General features: G+C 46.1%; 1 protein-coding gene across 5 annotated transcripts in view; it reads left to right on the forward strand.

Annotated features, from left to right (window-relative positions):
- The first annotated feature begins 1,797 nt into the window (after window positions 1-1,797).
- The window catches only part of LOC127575646 (interleukin-5 receptor subunit alpha-like), a 59,951-nt gene continuing 44,813 nt past the window's right edge, over window positions 1,798-16,935 (forward strand). The window contains exon 1 of one of the 5 annotated variants that reach the window (XM_052025527.1): window positions 1,798-1,979. The gene's annotated coding sequence lies outside the window, so the exon portion shown is untranslated. Of the gene's footprint in view, window positions 1,980-2,617; window positions 2,784-4,574; window positions 4,637-14,441; window positions 14,568-16,935 lie in introns of those variants that run through there. The other 4 variants (XM_052025526.1, XM_052025522.1, XM_052025523.1 and 1 more) reach the window with 4 other exon arrangements.

Raw genomic sequence — 16,935 nt, forward strand, 5'->3', positions numbered from 1 at the left:
GGAGATGTGCAGGTCAAGTTTTTTACACTGAGAGTGGTGGGTGCCTGGAATGCGCTGCCTGGGGTGGTGGTGGAGGCAAATACGATAGGGGCATTCAAGAAGCTCTTAGATAGGCACATGAATGTGAGGGAAATGGTAGGATATGGACACTGTATAGGCAGAGGGATTAATTTAGCTGGGCATTTTATTACTAATGTAATTAGTTCGGCACAACATTGTGGGCCGAAGGGCCTGTTCCTGTTTTGTGTTGTTCCATTGGATGTTCTATTTATGATACTGACCATGTCCAGCTTTCATTGGGCTAACCAGGAAGTGAGTCATCTGCCATGAGATACCTACCCTCTGGCCTGCTCTTTTACCCCACAGTATTTATATGAAGACACAAGAGACTGCAGTTGCTAGAATCTGGAACAATACACAATCTGCTGGAGGGACTTAACGCATCAAGCAGCATCTGTGGGGTAAAGGAATTATTGACATTTCAGATTGAAACTCTGCATCAGGACCTTTCTCCGCTCTCAGTCCTGATGCAGAGCTTTTACCCAAAATGTCAACAATTCCGTTCCCACCATAGATGACACTTGAGCCACTGAGTTCCTTCAGCAGACTGTTTGTTGCTACAGTATGGCTAACACAAGGGAACATAATTTAAGGTGATTGGAGGAAGGTATAAGGGGGATGTCAGAGGTAAGTTTTTTACACAGGGAGTAGTGGGTGCATGGAACGCACTGCCAGCAGAGGTTGTGGGGGCAGATACATTAGGGACATTTAAGAGACTCTTAGATAGACACATGAATGATAGAGAAATGGAGGGCTATGTGGGAGGGAAGGGTTAGATAGATCTTAGAGCAGGATAAAATGTCGGCATAACATTGTGGTCCGAAGGGCCTGTACCGTGCTGCAGTGTTCTATGTTCTAAGTATTTGTATGGTTGGTCCAATTGAGTTTCTGGTCAGCAGTGATTCCCCAGGATAGTGGGGGATTCGGTGATGGTAATGCCATTGTAAGTCAAGACCAGCTAAATTAATCCCTCTGCCTATACAATGTCCATATCCTACCATTTCCCACACATTCATGTCTCTATCTAAGAGCTTCTTGAATGCCCCTATCATATTTGATGGAGACGGTCATTTCCGGGCACTTCTGTGACTCAAATATGACTTGCCACTTATCAGCTCATTCCTGAGTGTTGTCTGCAGTTGCCTGCAATTATGGAATGCATTATTTGATCAGGAGCTGCAACTGGATTTGCATATTCAGTAATCACCAGCTAACATCCCAAATTGATCCTTTCAGTTTTTCTGTCATTAACATCTCAACAAAAGGAGAATTTACCCCCCACCCAATATGGCACTATTGATTTCCAATTACAAGCAGCCACAGACTTGAGGACTAATGTCAGTTGGCAATTTCATCATATTAGTCTTCACATTGGTCAGCCTAACCCATTCGGGAGAGATTAAAATGGGAATTTATTCTAATTCCCCCATCTTGAGGGAACTGCATGCAACAGCCCACTTCGGTTACCTCAGGTGAGTCCAGGTAAAATGGAGACACAGGAGACTGCGGATGCTGGAATCTGTGCGGGCAGAAGCGATTAGTTTAATTGAGCATCATGCCTGTTTCTGTGCTCTACTTGTCCATGTTCTGTACCACCTGACCCGCTCAGTTCCTCCAGCAGTTTGCCTTTTGAGTCCAAGTGACAGCTTCAGCCAGAGATAGTATTGTGTCCGCCTGGACTGTGTCACAGATACATGTTGTACTGGCTCTCTCGACCCTAACCGGGTTTGCAGTGTGAGAGGCAATCGCTGCGTTTCAAGGCAGTGAGTCACGAAACTCGGAACTTTGGGAGGGCAGAGGGGAGGAGATAGAGTGGAGCCGAGTTAAAATAAGCCACAGGAGTGTGCTTTCACAAGACTGGGAAATAACAGTACGGCGCTCCAGTGGTCGTGAACATCTATACAGGCGAAGCACACTAGGTGAGTTCAGTATTATTAATCAGTAAACTCACTCAGTAACTTTCCTGTCAGGTCACCTCTCATTCTCTTGTGAACTGGAGGTGACCTCGGTCAAGAATCAATCAATCACTCTCAGGGTTGGATAACAGAGTGGACGCTCGCTCAGACGCTTGTCCGACTCGACGAGTAACAGTGGATTCTCCGGCAACCAAGCTTCGCTTCTGGTTCAGCCAGAGCCGCTGGATAACAGCGAGGATATTAAAACAGAAGATCCTGGGAAAACGCCCTCAGACACTGAACCGTTGCTCCTCGACGGGTCCTTAGGGTTCTGGGCAACGTTTATTCCTCAGGGCAGCATCGATGGTGCGGCCAATTTGGCCATTATCTTGGTACGCTCCTGCAGTGGACCCTTCCCTTCAGCGTTGCGCCACCTACACATTGCAAATGTATAATTGGCAGGAAAGTACACCAACGCCCAGAATGGGTGTGGACAGTCAAAGCACATTAAATTGGAACCATTGTCCACACAAGGAGAGGGGGCAACACAGGGGACTGCAGATGCTGGAATCTGGAGAAGCAAGATGCTGGAGGAACTCAGCGGGTCAGGAGGGAAGGTCATCTGTGGGGTCTGGACCCTTCATCTGGATTGGGCTGGATAGAGGAGTGGTTAGCGGTGAGAATAAATGGGTCCTTTTCAGAAACGAGCAACAAACAATCCGCTGGAGTAAACTCAGCGAATTTTCCTCCGGCAGATTGCCTGTTGCTCCAGATTCCAGCGCCTGCAGTCTCTGGTGTCTCCTTTTCCAGATGGTTGGCGGTGACGAGGTGGGTGCTGCACAGCTCAAGCTGGACGTCAGCTGTTCACAATATGTTTTAGATGAGTGGAATTAAATGTAATGTCTCAAAGTCTGCAGCCGACACAAAGCTGGGTGGGAGTGGGAGCTGCTAAGAATGTGGAGAGGCTCCCCCGTGGGTAGGAATGGTAGGGTGAGCGGACAAGTATATGGCAGATGCAGCATGACGTGAACAAATGGGAGGTTAATTATCAACTTTGATAGCAACAGCAAGAAAGGTGATAGATTAAGAAAGTAACTTGGTTTATTATTGTCACATGTACCGAGGTACAGTGAAATACTTTGTTCTGCATGCCGTCCATACAGATCATTTCATCGCAACAGTGCATCAAGGCAGTACAAGGGAAAAGCAATAACAGAATGCAGAATAAACTGTTACAGCTACAGAGAAAGTGCAGTGCAGGTAGACGATAATGTGCAAGGCCATAACGAGGTAGATTGTGAGGTCAAGAGTCCATTTTATCAGACAAGAGGTCCATTCAATAGTCTTATAACAGTGGGATAGAAGCTGTCCTTAAGCCTGGTGGTTCATGCTTTCAGGCTTTTGTATCTTCTGGCTGATGGGAGAGGAGAGAAGAGAGAATGTCCAGGGTGGGTGGCGTCTTTGATTATGGTGGTTGCTTTACCAAGGCAGTGAGAGGTATAGACAGAGTCCATGGAGGGGAGGTTGGTTTCCATGATGTGCTGAGCTGTGTCCACAACTCTCTGCAGTTTCTTGCAGTCATGGGCAGAGTAATTGCCATACCAAGCCGTGATTCATCCAGATAGGATGCTTTCTAAGGTACATCTGTAAAAGGGAAAGATGCAACAAGACCTTGGTGTCCTTGAAAGTAACCATGCAGGTGTAGCAGGTGGTTACAAAGCAAATGGTATGTTGGCTTTCATAGCAACAAGATTTATGTACAGGAGCAAGGATGTTTTACTACAGGGCCTTGGTGAGACCACTCCTTGAGCAATGTGTACTGTTTTGGTCTCCCTATCCAAGGAAGGTTGCTTTTGCTATTGAGGGCATTCAGCAAAGGTTCACTAGATTGATTCCTGGGTTGGCAAGACTGGCATGGAATGAGGGCATGGGATGATCAGGACGATATGAACTCGAGAGGAATGGAGACGGATAAAATCTTGATGAGACTGGATGGACAAGATACAGGAAGGATGTTCTGTACAGTGCAACATCCAGAATCAGAGTTCACACTGTGAGATAACAGGGTAAGCTTATTTAGGACTAAGATGAGGAGGTTTCTTTGTCAGCCAAGAGTGGTGTACCGGGGGAACTCTCTACCACAACTGAGTCCAAATTGTTAATGATATTCCTTTTGAGTTATATGTAGTTTGAATGGTTAAGGCAATCAAGGGATATGGGGAGGAACCAAGAAGAGGGCTCTAACTTTCACTGATCAGCTGTGATCATGTTGAATAGTGGAGCAGGCTAGCATATCCTACTCTTGCTCCTGTGCTTCTAAATCCCCCCTTTGGTTGATTTCTCTTGAGGTGCAGTTGACACTTGCAGGCTCTGCATGTATTGCCCATCCCTAAGATTGTGTGGAAGAAGGTGTAGGAGATGCTAGCCTTCATTAGCCAGGGCATGAAATATAAGAGCATCGTGGTACAACCTTATCAAACTTTGATTGGCAGCAGCTGTAGTATTGTTTGCAGTTTTGGCTGCTAAGTTATAGGGTGGACCTGATCGAGGGAGGGAGAGTGAAAGGTAGGGTGGAGCCTAGTTAAAATAAAACACAGGAGTGTGCACTCACAACCAGGACTCAGAAATAACAATGCACCACTCCAGTGGTTACAAGCATCTGTATAAGTGAAGCCCACTGGGTAAGTTGCTGATTGGAATGCTCACTTGGTAACTTTCCTGTAAGGTTGTCTCTCATTCTCTTTTAACTTCTGTCCAGAATGAATAATTCTCAGGCTTGGATTATAGAGTGAACAATGCTTGTGCGGTATTGGTATTGGTTTTATTGTGGTCACTTGCAGTGAGTGACAGTGAAAAACTTTTGTTTGCGGGCCAACCCATCAGTTTATGCAGTTCATCATTACATCGAGGCAGTGAAAAGGAAAACAGAATGCAGAATATTGTGTCGTAGTTACAAAGAAAGTGCAGACTAGGTGAACAAATAAAGTGCAAGGGCCACGATGAGGTAGTTTGGGAGATCAAGAGATCGTCTTTAGCGTATGAGAGATCCATTCAAGAGTCTGATAACAGTGGGATAGACACTGTCCTTAAGTCTGGTGGTACATACCCTCAGGCTTTTGTATCATCTGCCCAATGGGAGACGGGAGAAGAGAGAGTGACTGAGGTGGGAGGTATTCTTGATTATGATAGCTGCTTTCCTGAGGCAGCAGGAAGTGGAGGGGAGGCTGGTTTGTTTGATGGACTGGGCTCGGTTCGTAAGTCTCTGCAATTTCTTGTGCTCTTGGGCAGAGCATTTGCCATACCACATTTTGATCGGGATTGGATGCTTTCTGTGGTGCACCTAAATGGTTCCCTGCACTTTTATCCTTAGCCTGGGATGGAGTGTTTCAGTTCTGTGGAGAGACAGGTTAGGCTGGATTTGTTTTCCCTGGAGCGGAGGAGGCTGAGGGGAATATTCTCAGCATTTAAGAAACATTTGGATGAGCACTTGAATCACCAAAGCAGAGTAGGTTATGGACCAGGTGCTTGAAAATGGGTTTAATGTGGATGGGTACTTGATGGTTGACATGGACTTTTTTTTAATTTCAGAAATAAATTTGATTCTTAAAAAAAATACAAGAAATATGAAACAGAACATGGCCTTCTTAACATTCATAATGTTATCCAGTCTATACATTCACAGTATTGTTAAGTCTACACATTTGTTGTGTCATTACGTTAGCCCATTCTAAGTACAAAGCACCAATGCCATTCATGTGGCCTCTGTTCAATACATATATATATATACACACAGGACCCAGCCCCTCAGTCCCCAGTGGTGGTAGGACCTTAGACTGCAGTCCTTCCCCACAAAACCTTTGCATTGGCTGCAGCAAGCTTCAGTGCGTCCTCTAGCACGTACTCCCGCAGCCTGGGGTATACTGGAAGATGACAAGTTTCATACATTCTTTCACAAAGTTGATGATCTTCCGGCAGCACTTGACATTTGTCTCAGTATGCGTCCCTGGGAACAGCCCATAGATCAGAGAGTCCTCTGTTACGAAGGTGCTAGGGACGAATATCAACCGGGATCCCTGCATCCTCTTCCAGACCTTCCTTGCAAGTGCACAGTTGACAAAGAGGTGGACGACTGTCTCATCCTCAATGCAGCTGTCTCAAGGGCAGTGTGCATTGGAAGTGAGACTCTGTGCAGAAGCAATCTAACAGGGAGAGCCTCTCTCACTGCCATCCAAGCGAGGTCTTGGTGTTTGTCGGAAAGTTCTGCTGATGGGGCATTTTGACAGTCTACTCAGGGAGCCATCTGACAGGATCTATCATGTCTTTCTCCCACATGGCTTGCAGGACCTTCTGCACTGACTACTGCCTGATTCACTTGTGGTCCAAGGTGTTTTTCTGAAAGAGCTTTTCAATGAAGGTCAGGTAGTGCAACAAAGTCCAGCTAAATGGAACATTGCATGGCAACGAGGCCTTCATAACACTAGGTACAGGTAGAAGCTCAGCACATGGTGACACTTGGTGGTTGTGTACTTTGGTTGTACGTACAGCTTGAGGCAGGCACAGAGAAAGGTGGCCATCAGGATCGGGGCAATGTTGGGTACACTTTTTTCCCCATTTCTGGAGACTTGGCATGGACATAGTGGGTTGAAGGGCTTGCTATTGCACCTTATGAATCCTTTGTACTCATCTGAGAGGTTTGGGTGGTCACAGTTTATTGAGAGAAGGTGATGCTGATAATGTAGTAATGCTGTGGTGTTGCATTGTGGCATCATACTAGGTTTTTTTGCTCAAGTTTCCAGACAGGACCTGAATCCACAAAGCTTTCTGAGTACAGGCACTATGACAGAAACTTTCCTAATTACCCTTGAGAAGATGGTTGATTCTTCAGCACAACCCCAGTCTCCAGGGCAAAGGTGCTGGGATGGTACTGTTGAGCACCCATTTCCAGCCATTGCAAGGATCTTCACTCAAGTCAGAATGGGTGTGTGACTTGGAGGGAATGTTAAGGGTGATCCATCTGCCAACCTTGTACTTTAAGATGCTGGAAGCCACCAGCTTTAAGGGTAACTCATAGAATTTTAAGCACTATGAGACCTTTTTATTCATTTTTTAGGATCTGGTTGAAGCATTTATTTCCCATCCCTAATGATCATGATGGTGGTATTGAGCTGCCTTCTTGAAGCACGGTACTTCTTCTGGTGAAGGTCCTCCTACAGTGCTATTGTGCAGGGAGTTCTAGGATTTAGACACAGTAATAAGGGTGGGCAACCTATTTCCAAACCAGGGTGTTGCAGGACTTAGAGAGGGACCGGGGGGGGGGGGGGGGGGTGGGGGGGGGGGGGGGGGAGCGGTGTTCCAAGGGAATTTAAAATCTGAAAATGCTGGATAGAGAGGTGAATCACACAATGGCTTTCTATTAATAGCTGGATCTTTTAACTTTGATTGGTCTTGGGAAAATGTCGGCAAGATTGTATCAGACATTAGTTACATGCTCTTCCAAAGAACATCCTCGAAGATAGGAAGTGAAATCATTGCACATTTCAAACAAAAAACTAGTGTGTGGTAATAATGCAACAAGTTGCAGAAATTGTAACTCTGATGTTTTTTTCTAAATTATGTCATACTGTGCTTTAATTCTGCTGTGTGAACGGTTTGTTTATATGTTTATAATTCTGGCGTAGAATAAATATATTCTCTATGGAATCATGCCAAAGTGCAAACCAACTAGCCCAACATAACAACGTTGGCCTTTTCACCTCCCTTTTTCCCTCCCATAGGCCTGAAATTAATTTTCATTAATCCTGCCAAATTCCTTCTTGTAGTTACTACTGGCTCCCATGCTTTTTCAGGCAGTGTGATCCAAATCACTTGCTTGCTCGGTAAATAAAATTTCATGTCTTCCTCTGGTTCTCTTGTCAAATATTTTAACATCCTACTCATGGAATCACCAGGTTTGTGTCAACTCTATCAACAATTCTTCAGAACCAGGTTTATTATCACTAACATATGTCATGAAATGTGTTGTTTTGCAGCAGCAGTACAGCGCAAGACATAAAAATTACTAAAAATTACAAAAATAATTAAATAGTGCAAAAGAGGCATAATTGAGGTAGTGTTCATAGGTTTATGGACCATTCAGAAATCTGATGGTGGAAGGGAAGTAGCTGTTCCTAAAATATTAAGTGTGGGTCTTCAGGGTCCTGCACCTCCTCCCTGATGGTAGTAAAGAGAAGAGGGCATGTCCTGAATGTTAGATGCTGCCTTCTTGAGGCATCACCTCTTGAAGATATCCTCAATGGTGGGGAGGCTTGTGCTCGTGATGGAGCTGGTTGAGTCTACAACCCTCTGCAGCCTCTTGCGATCCTGTGCATTGGAGCCTCCGTACCAGGCGGTGATGCAACCAGTCAGAATGCTCTCCACCGTACATCTGTAGAAATTTGCGAGAGTCTTTGGTGACGTACCGATTCTCCTCAAACTCCCAATGAAGCAGAGCCTTTATGCTTTATGCACCATTCACAATACATTTGCAAAAGTTTCTGTCTCTGCTTTCTTAACACAGATATTAACTGGATTAAAGTAAATTGGTTAAGGGAATGATGGCAAAATAGTTAAATTACTGGGCTGCTTGTCATTCTTTTTGTAGGAATTAATTTAGATTCATCACATCTGCTCAAGAATTTACATTCAAATAATGAAATAAATCTGCTATTAAAAAGCCGTAGCAGTAATGAACCATGAAAGGATCAAGTTGCTGTACTAACCCATCTGGCTAACTCATGCCCTGGAGGGATGGAAATCTGTCATGTGTATCTCCAGCCAGTGTGGATGACCCTTATCTGCCCCCTGAAATGTCCTAGAGGACAAGCAGAGACTGACAATAAATGCTGGTCATGCTAGCAATATCCATATGGTTTGAATTAAGAAAACCAGCTGCATTGCACAACAAATATTACAGTCAGAAATATGTATAATTTCCAGAAAGACCTGCAGGAATTCAGAGTTCCCATAAATGATTCAGTAGAACAGCTCTTTAAACAATAGCCATTGGTGTAATTGGTTTATTATTGTCACATGTTCCATGGTACAGTGAAAAACTTTGTTTTGAATGCCATCCACACAGATTATTTCATAACATCAGTACAATGAGGTAGTACAAGGGAAAAGCAATAACAGAATACAGAATATAGTGTAACAGTTACAGAGAAAGTGCAGTGCAGGCAGACAATAAGGTGCAAGGTCATGACGAGGTGGAGTGTGAGGTCAAGAGCCCATCTTATCATACTAGGGGACGGTTCAATAGTCTTATAACATCAGGATAGAAGCTATCCTTGAGCCTGGTGGCATATTCTTTCAGGCATTGTACCCTGTGAGTCCCAAGTTTGGCTGAGAGAGTCCCAAGTTTGATCTGCATGAATAAAAACATTTAAAGCATAAACTCACCACGGCTAGACTGAGTCAGAGCTACACCTCAGCGACTTTGAATTCTTTTGACACCTGACCAGAACCTAACACATATCTTGGTCAGGTAGACAGGTTATAATGCCTGACACAAGAGACTGCTGATACTGGAATCTGGAGCAACACACAAGATGCTGGAGGAACTTAGCAGGTCAGGCAGCACCTATGGAGGGAAATGGACATTTATGATACTTGATCTATCCTAAGTTAGTTGGACCCATTCATTGTGCTCTAATCCTTAAGGTGTTAAGTTGGCCTGACTGTCAAGTCGGTGAAAATTGGCCTGACTGCCACTTAAGATAGACCATAAGACATGGGAGTAGAATTTGGCCAGTCAGCGCACTGAGTCTGCTCTGCCATTCAATCATGGCTGATTTTTTTAACCCCATTCTCCTGCCTTCTCCCCATAATTCTTAACCCCCTCACCAATCAACTACCTTACAATCTCTGCCTTAAATACACCCAATGACTTGGCCTCCATAGCCCTCTGTGGCAATGAATTCCACAGATTCACCACCCTCTGGCTGAAGAAATTCCTCCACATCTCAGCTTTAAAGGGATGTCCCTTTATTCTGAGGCTGTGCCCTTGGATCCTAGACCCTCCCACTGATGGAAACATCCTCTCCACGTCCACTCTATCCAGGCCTTTCAGTATCTAATGGGTTTCAATGAGATCCCCCCTCATGCTTCTGAACTCCATCAAGTACAGGCCCAGAGACATCAAATGCTCCTCATATGTTTAGCCTTTCATTCTTGTGAACCTCCTCTGGACCCTCTCCAGAGCCAGCACATCCTTCCTTAGATATGGAGCCCAAAATTGCTCATGATATTTCAAATGTTGTCTGACCAACGTCTGATAAAGCCTCAGCAGTACATCCTTGCTTTTATATTCCTGTCCTCTCGAAATGAATGCCAACATTGCATTTGCCTTCTTTACTACCGTCTCAACCTGCAAGTTAACATTGAGGGAATCCTGAACTAGGACTCCCAAGTCCCTTTGCACCTCCAATTTCTGAATTCACTCCCTGTTTAGAAAATAGTTTACACCTTTATTCTTCCTACCAAAGTGCATAACCCCACACTTCCCTCTGCTGTATTCCATCTGTCATCTCTTTGTCCACTCTTCCAACCTGTCCAGGTCATTCTGCAGACTCCTTGCCTCTGTGGCATTACCTGTTCCTCCACCTATCTTGGTAGCATCTGCAAACTTGGCCAGAATGCCATCGGTTCCTTCATCCAGATTTAATGTATGATGTGAAAAGTTGCAGTCCCAACACTGACTCCTGCGGAACTCTATGCTGACCCCTGCAGAACTCTTCACCAGGAAGAGGACAGAAGTTGTGTCCTCCAACACCTGCTGATGATTCAGTGGTGCCCATGTGCTGATGTGACAGGTGGGGTGGGCTTGCTTGTGTTATTCCCATGTTCAAGTAACTTCCCCAAGTTTGTTCGAAAGTCTCAAAGATCTCACTTAGAGTCATAGAATCATAGAGTCATACAGCACAGAAACAGGCCCTATGACCCAACTCGTCCATGCCAACTGGGTTGCCCAGTGAGCTAATCCCATCTGCCCACGTTTGGCCTATAGCCCTCTAAACCCCTACTATCCATGTATTTATCTAGTTGGCTTTTAAATGTTGCTAATGTACCCACCTCAATCACTATTTCTGGCAGCTTATTCCAAATACGCACCACCCTTTGTGTGAAGAAGCTGCCCCTGATGTCCCTTTTAAATCTCTCGCCTCTGATCTTAAACCAATGCCGTCTTGTTTTTAGCACCCCCTCCCTGGGAAAAAGAATATGTGCTTTCACCCTGTCTATGCCCTTCATGATCTTATAAACCTCTATCAAGTCACCCCTCAATCTCCTACGTTCCAGGGAATAAAGTCCTAATCTATGCAATCTCTCCTTGTGACTCAGGCCCCCAAATCCAGGCAACATCCTGGTAAATCGTTTCCCTACTCTTTCTGGTTTAATAACATCTTTCCTCTAACAGGGTGACCAAAACTTGTAGAGAGGTTGAAGAACAAAGGGTGAAAAGTTAAATAAACAATCTGCTGGAGGAACTCAGCGACCCCCCCCCCCCCCGCCCCTCTTTTTGCCACCCTCCAACCCACAGCCCCTGACACCCAGTTCCGTTCCCCTCCACCAACTGGTTTCATCCGCATATAACCCGCCCACTTAACCTATTGGGTCTCCCATCCTCTCCCCCAACTGGGTCCACCTGCCCATCACCCTCCCCCACCTGGTTTTCACCTTCCTTACTTATCACATTCCAGCATCTGCAGCCTCTTGTGTCTCCACTTATCACCTTCCAGCCTCTGCCTCCACCTCCACCTACCTGCCTCCATCTGCACTTCCCTCCCTTTTCTCTCTCTCCCCTTATCTGTCTCTACCTATCAACTCCAACCCTTCCCCCTGACTTCATCTGCCCATCATCCCTCTCCTCACCTGAGGACCCCTACCTCACTTCTCCCCCTCAGCTCTTTATACTGGCTACCTCCTCTCTCCAGTTTCAGTCCCTCTGCCTCCACAGATGCTGCTTGACCTGTTGAGTTCCTCCAGCAATTTGTCTTTTTGCTTCAGATTACAGCAACTGCAGTCTCTTGTGTCTCCTCTTCAAATATTGATTGACAAACAAATATGTCCACAACTATGTGTTAAGTGTTAAGTTAGCCAATCTGGAACCCTTCCCTGATCTCATCCTGAGGATTTCAAAATGGTCCAATCGACAGACATATTTATCTCTTGTTTCCCCTGTGTGATTCACAAAGGTGCAAAACTCAGGATGTCCCACGCTGTGTAATTAGAAGGTTGGTTCTTGTTTGTATTACAAGCTCACAGAGAACCTGAAGGATAGGTTGAGTGAGCTAGGGCTTTTCTCTTTGGAGAGGAGGAGGATGAGAGGTGACTTGATAGAGGTGTACAAGATGATAAGAGGCGTTGATTGAGTGGACAGTCAGAGACTTTATCCCAGGGCGAAAATGGCTAACGCCGGGGGTATAATTTTAAGGTGATTGGAGGAAGGTATAAAGGGGTAAGTTTTTTCCGCAGAGAGTGCTGGGTGTGTGGAACGCACTGCCGGCAGAGGTTGTGGGACCAGATACATTAGGGACATTCAAGAAACTCTTAGATAGACACATGAATGATAGTAAAATGGAGGGCTATGTGGGAGGAAAGGGTTAGATAGATCTCAGAGCAGGATAAAATGTCGGCACAACATTGTAGGCTGAAGGGCCTGTACTGTGCTGTAATGTTCTATGTTCTGTCTCAGATCTAGCAATCACTAACAATCCAGTTACTAGTCTTAGCAGCTGGGTAACCAACCACCTTCTGTTTTTCTCCCCCCCCTTTTGTTTTCCCTCATTCTTGTGGCCCCTTCACCCCTTTTCTTTCCCTTCCCCCGCCCTCTCAACCTGCCCACCTCCTTTCCTTTATTCCATGGTCTCCTGTCCTCTCCTATCAGATTCCTTCTTCTTTAGCCCTTTGCCTCTTCCACCCATCACCTCCCAGCTTCTTACATCACTCCTTTTCATCCCCCCTCCCCCCACCCACCTACCGTCCCCCGTCTCACCCGGAATCACCCATCACCTGCCAGCTTGTGCTCTCCCTCTCCCCCTAACCTTTTATTCTGGCTTCTGCCCTCTTCCTTTCCCGTCCTGATGAAGGGACTCGGCCTGAAACGTCAACTGTTTATTTCCCTCCATAGATGGTACCTGACCTGATGAGTTAGAAACATAGAAACATAGAAAAACCTACAGCATAATTCAGGCCCTTCAGCCCACAAAGCTGTGCCAAACATGTCCCTACCCTAGAAATTACTAGGCTTACCCATAACCCTCTATTTTTCTCAGCTCCATGTACCTATCCAACAGTCTCTTAAAAGACCCTATCGTATCCGCCTCCACCACCGTTGCTGGCAGCCCATTCCATGCACTCACCACTCTCTGAGTGAAAAACTTACCCCTGACATCTCCTCTATACCTACTCCCCAGCACCTTAAACCTATGTCCTCTTGTGGCCACCATTTCAGCCCTGGGGAAAAGCCTCTGACTATCCACCCGATCAATGCCTCTCATCATCTTATATACCTCTATCAGGTCCCCCCTCATCCTCCGTCGCTCCAAGGAGAAAAGGCCGAGTTCCCTCAACCTGCTTTCATAAGGCATGCTCCGCATCCCAGGCAGCATCCTTGTAAATCTCCTCTGCACCCTTCCTATGGCTTCCACATCCTTCCTGTAGTGACGCGACCAGAACTGAGCACAGTACTCCAAGTGGGGTCTGACCAGGGTCCTATACAGTTTCTCCAGCATTCTGTGTTCATTGCAATCGCACACTGTCCAATCCCACAAATTGTAACAGGGTAAATGGGTTATCTGTTTTGGAGACGTAAGAGACTACAGATGCTTGAATCTGGAGCAACACACAAAGTGCTGGAGGAACTCAGCATCTGTGGAGGGAAATAGACAGTCAACATCTCGGGTCAAGAGCTTCATCTGGATTGGTTGTCTGTTTCCTTTGATCAACAGATAATATTGGCCAAAAGAACTCCTTTGTTCTCCTTTCAAAATTCTACTAGATCTTTCACATCAGCCTGAGTAGAGAGCTGGGGTTTTGAGTTCAGGATCCGTTCAAGAGGTGTCATCCTTGACTGTAGCACCCCTGCAGTACTGAAGCAAAATGTGGGCCCTAAACCTGTGCTCAAGTCCCTGGAGTAAGACTCGAACTCTCAGCCAAAGGTGAAAGTGCTGTCAGCTGAGCCACAGCTTGTATACAGAAAGCAGGTGCATGTCTAATAGGCAAATCTTTGTGGTTCTTAAACCCCTGGGCCAATTGTTGCAGAAGAAGTTTGATTTGGTTTAAGCAGAAGTTCACTTCATGTTGCTAGACTCGTCACACTGGCGAGATTCTTCAGTCTGGGTGGGCAGTGGAGTTTTCCTTGAGTTAAGCAGCAGCTGGGACTCCACCCCAACTCCGTTGGGACTAACTCCGTGGATTCAGCACTCAGAAGATCAAAGCCTATGGTTTCGTCCCCACTCTCCTCTCCAACATGGAGCTGGCAATGCTCGGTGTATCTCTGACACTTGCATTTAACCTTAATCTTGAAACTGGAACTTTAGTCTGGCTAATCCTCTTGTAGCATGAATTTTAAAGCAGGTAAGACGTTAAATTTTTCCCCTTCTCCCCCCTTCCAATCCTCCTCTGGTCCTCCCATTTTTGTCCCCTTTCTTACCCCCTCCCCGATCTTCACCCCACCCTCCCACCCTGATTTCATCCACCCACTACACATACAGACTTCTTCCCTCCCCCCCCTCCCCAACCTTTCTCCCTCATCTGGTTCTGGTTCCACCTGCCATACACCTCTCCCCTAATGGTTCCCATTCTCATCCCCTTTACTTATCCTTTTCATGATTTTTATTAATGACTTGGATGAGGGGGTAGAACGGTGGGTTGGCAAGTTTGCAGACGACACAAAGGTTGGTGCTGCTGTGGATAGTCTAGAGGATTGTCGAAGATTGCAGAGGGACATTGATAGGATGAAGAGCTGGGCTGAGAAGTGGCAGGTGGAGTTCAATCCGAAGAAATGTGAGGTGGTACACTTTGGAAGGACAAACTCCAAGGCAGAGTACAAAGTTAATGGCAGGATTCTTGGTAGTGTGGAGGAGCAGAGGGATCTGGGGGTCCATGTTCACAGATCCCTGAAAGTTGCCTCACAGGTGGATAGGGTAGTTAAGAAAGCTTATGGGATGTTAGCTTTCATAAGTTGAGGGATCGAGTTTAAGAGCCGCGAGGTAATGATGCAGCTTTACAAAACTCTGGTTAGACCGCAGTTAGAGTACTGTGTCCAGTTCTGGTCGCCTCATTATAGGAAGGATGTGGAGGCGTTGGAAAGGGTGCAGAGGAGATTTACCAGGATGCTGCCTGGTTTAGAGAGTATGCATTATGAGGAGAGACTAAGGGAGTTAGGGCTTTACTCTTTGGAGAGGAGGAGGATGAGGGGAGACATGATAGGGGTGTACAAAATATTAAGAGGAATAGATAGAGTGGGCAGCCAGCGCCTCTTTCCCAGGGCACCAATGCTCAATACAAGAGGGCATGGCTTTAAAGTAATGGGTGGGAAGTTGAAGGGAGATATCAGAGCAAGGTTTTTTACCCAGAGAGTGGTTGGGGCATGGAATGCACTGCCTGGGGTGGTGGTGGAGGCAGGTACATTGGTCAAATTCAAGAGATTACTGGATAAGCATATGGAGGAATTTAAAATGGAGGGATATGTGGGAGGAAGGGGTTAGATAGTCTTAGGCGAGGTTTAATGGTCAGCACAACATGGTGGACCGAAGGACCTGTATTGTGCTGTACTGTTCTATGTTCTATGTTTATCAGAGTCCAGCACTGGCAGTGCTTTGTGTTCCTGCTTATCTCCCTCCAGCAGTTGTCTCCAACCTTCACGCTCCCCTCCCCACAACCTTGTTCCACCTGCCTCTCATTTCTCTCTCTCTCTCTCTCTCTCTTTCTGCCTCTATCTATCATCCACCTGCCACTGTCTCCCAACTCAACGCCCGCCCCCACCTTCCCTCCCCCTACCCGATGCAACCTGTCTGTCATCTTTCACCCCTCTAATCACCTCGGGCTCCTGTCTCACCACTCCCCCTACTCCCCTTTATACTGGCCATCTCCCCTTTCCACTCTCAGTCACGATATAGGGTTCAATCCAGGACGTCAACAATTCCTTTCTCCTCACAGACCCATTAAGTTCCCCCAGCAGATTGTTTGTTGCTCCAGATTCCAGAATTTGCAGTCTCTTGTGTCTCCAAGACATCATAATTGATTACTATTTCCCTTCAAATTGGTGTCCTTATTTAAATTCTCCCACAGGATGTGGCACAGCTGGCAAGGCCATTATTTGTTGCCCACTCCTCCTTACCCCTGAGAAGGTGGTAGTGAGTCAACCTCTTGAATCACCACACTTCTGGTGAAGGTGCTCCCACAGTGCTGCTGGGGACGGTGTTCCCAGATTTAGACCCAGTGACAATGAAGGCATGGTGATAAATTTCTCCCAGGTAAGTTAATGAAAACATTAACATGAAAATGGCAACACAGGGTGGTGAAGAAGGCATTTAGCACACTTACCTTCATCGGTCAGGATATCGAGTACAGGAGTTGGTACTTCATGTTAAGATAAGATAACTTTATTAGTCACATGTCCATCGAAACACACAGTGAAATACATCTTTTTGCGTAGAGTGTTCTGGGGACAGCCCGCAAGTGTTGCCACGTTTCCGGCGCCAACATAGCACACCCAAAACTTCCTAATCTGTACATCTTTTGGAATGTGGGAGGAAACCGGAGCACCGAGAGGAAACCCATGCAGACACAGGGAGAACGTAGTAACTCCTTACAGACAGCGGCCAGAATTGAACCCAGGTTGCTGGCGCTGTAAAGCTTTATGCTAACCGGTACACTACCATGCCCGTCCTTTTCACAGCTGTACAAGACGTTGGGGAGGCCACATTTGGTGTACTGAGTA

This window comes from Pristis pectinata, chromosome 11, assembly GCF_009764475.1.
Source record: "Pristis pectinata isolate sPriPec2 chromosome 11, sPriPec2.1.pri, whole genome shotgun sequence".
In the NCBI taxonomy this organism is placed as follows: Eukaryota; Metazoa; Chordata; class Chondrichthyes; order Rhinopristiformes; family Pristidae; genus Pristis; species Pristis pectinata.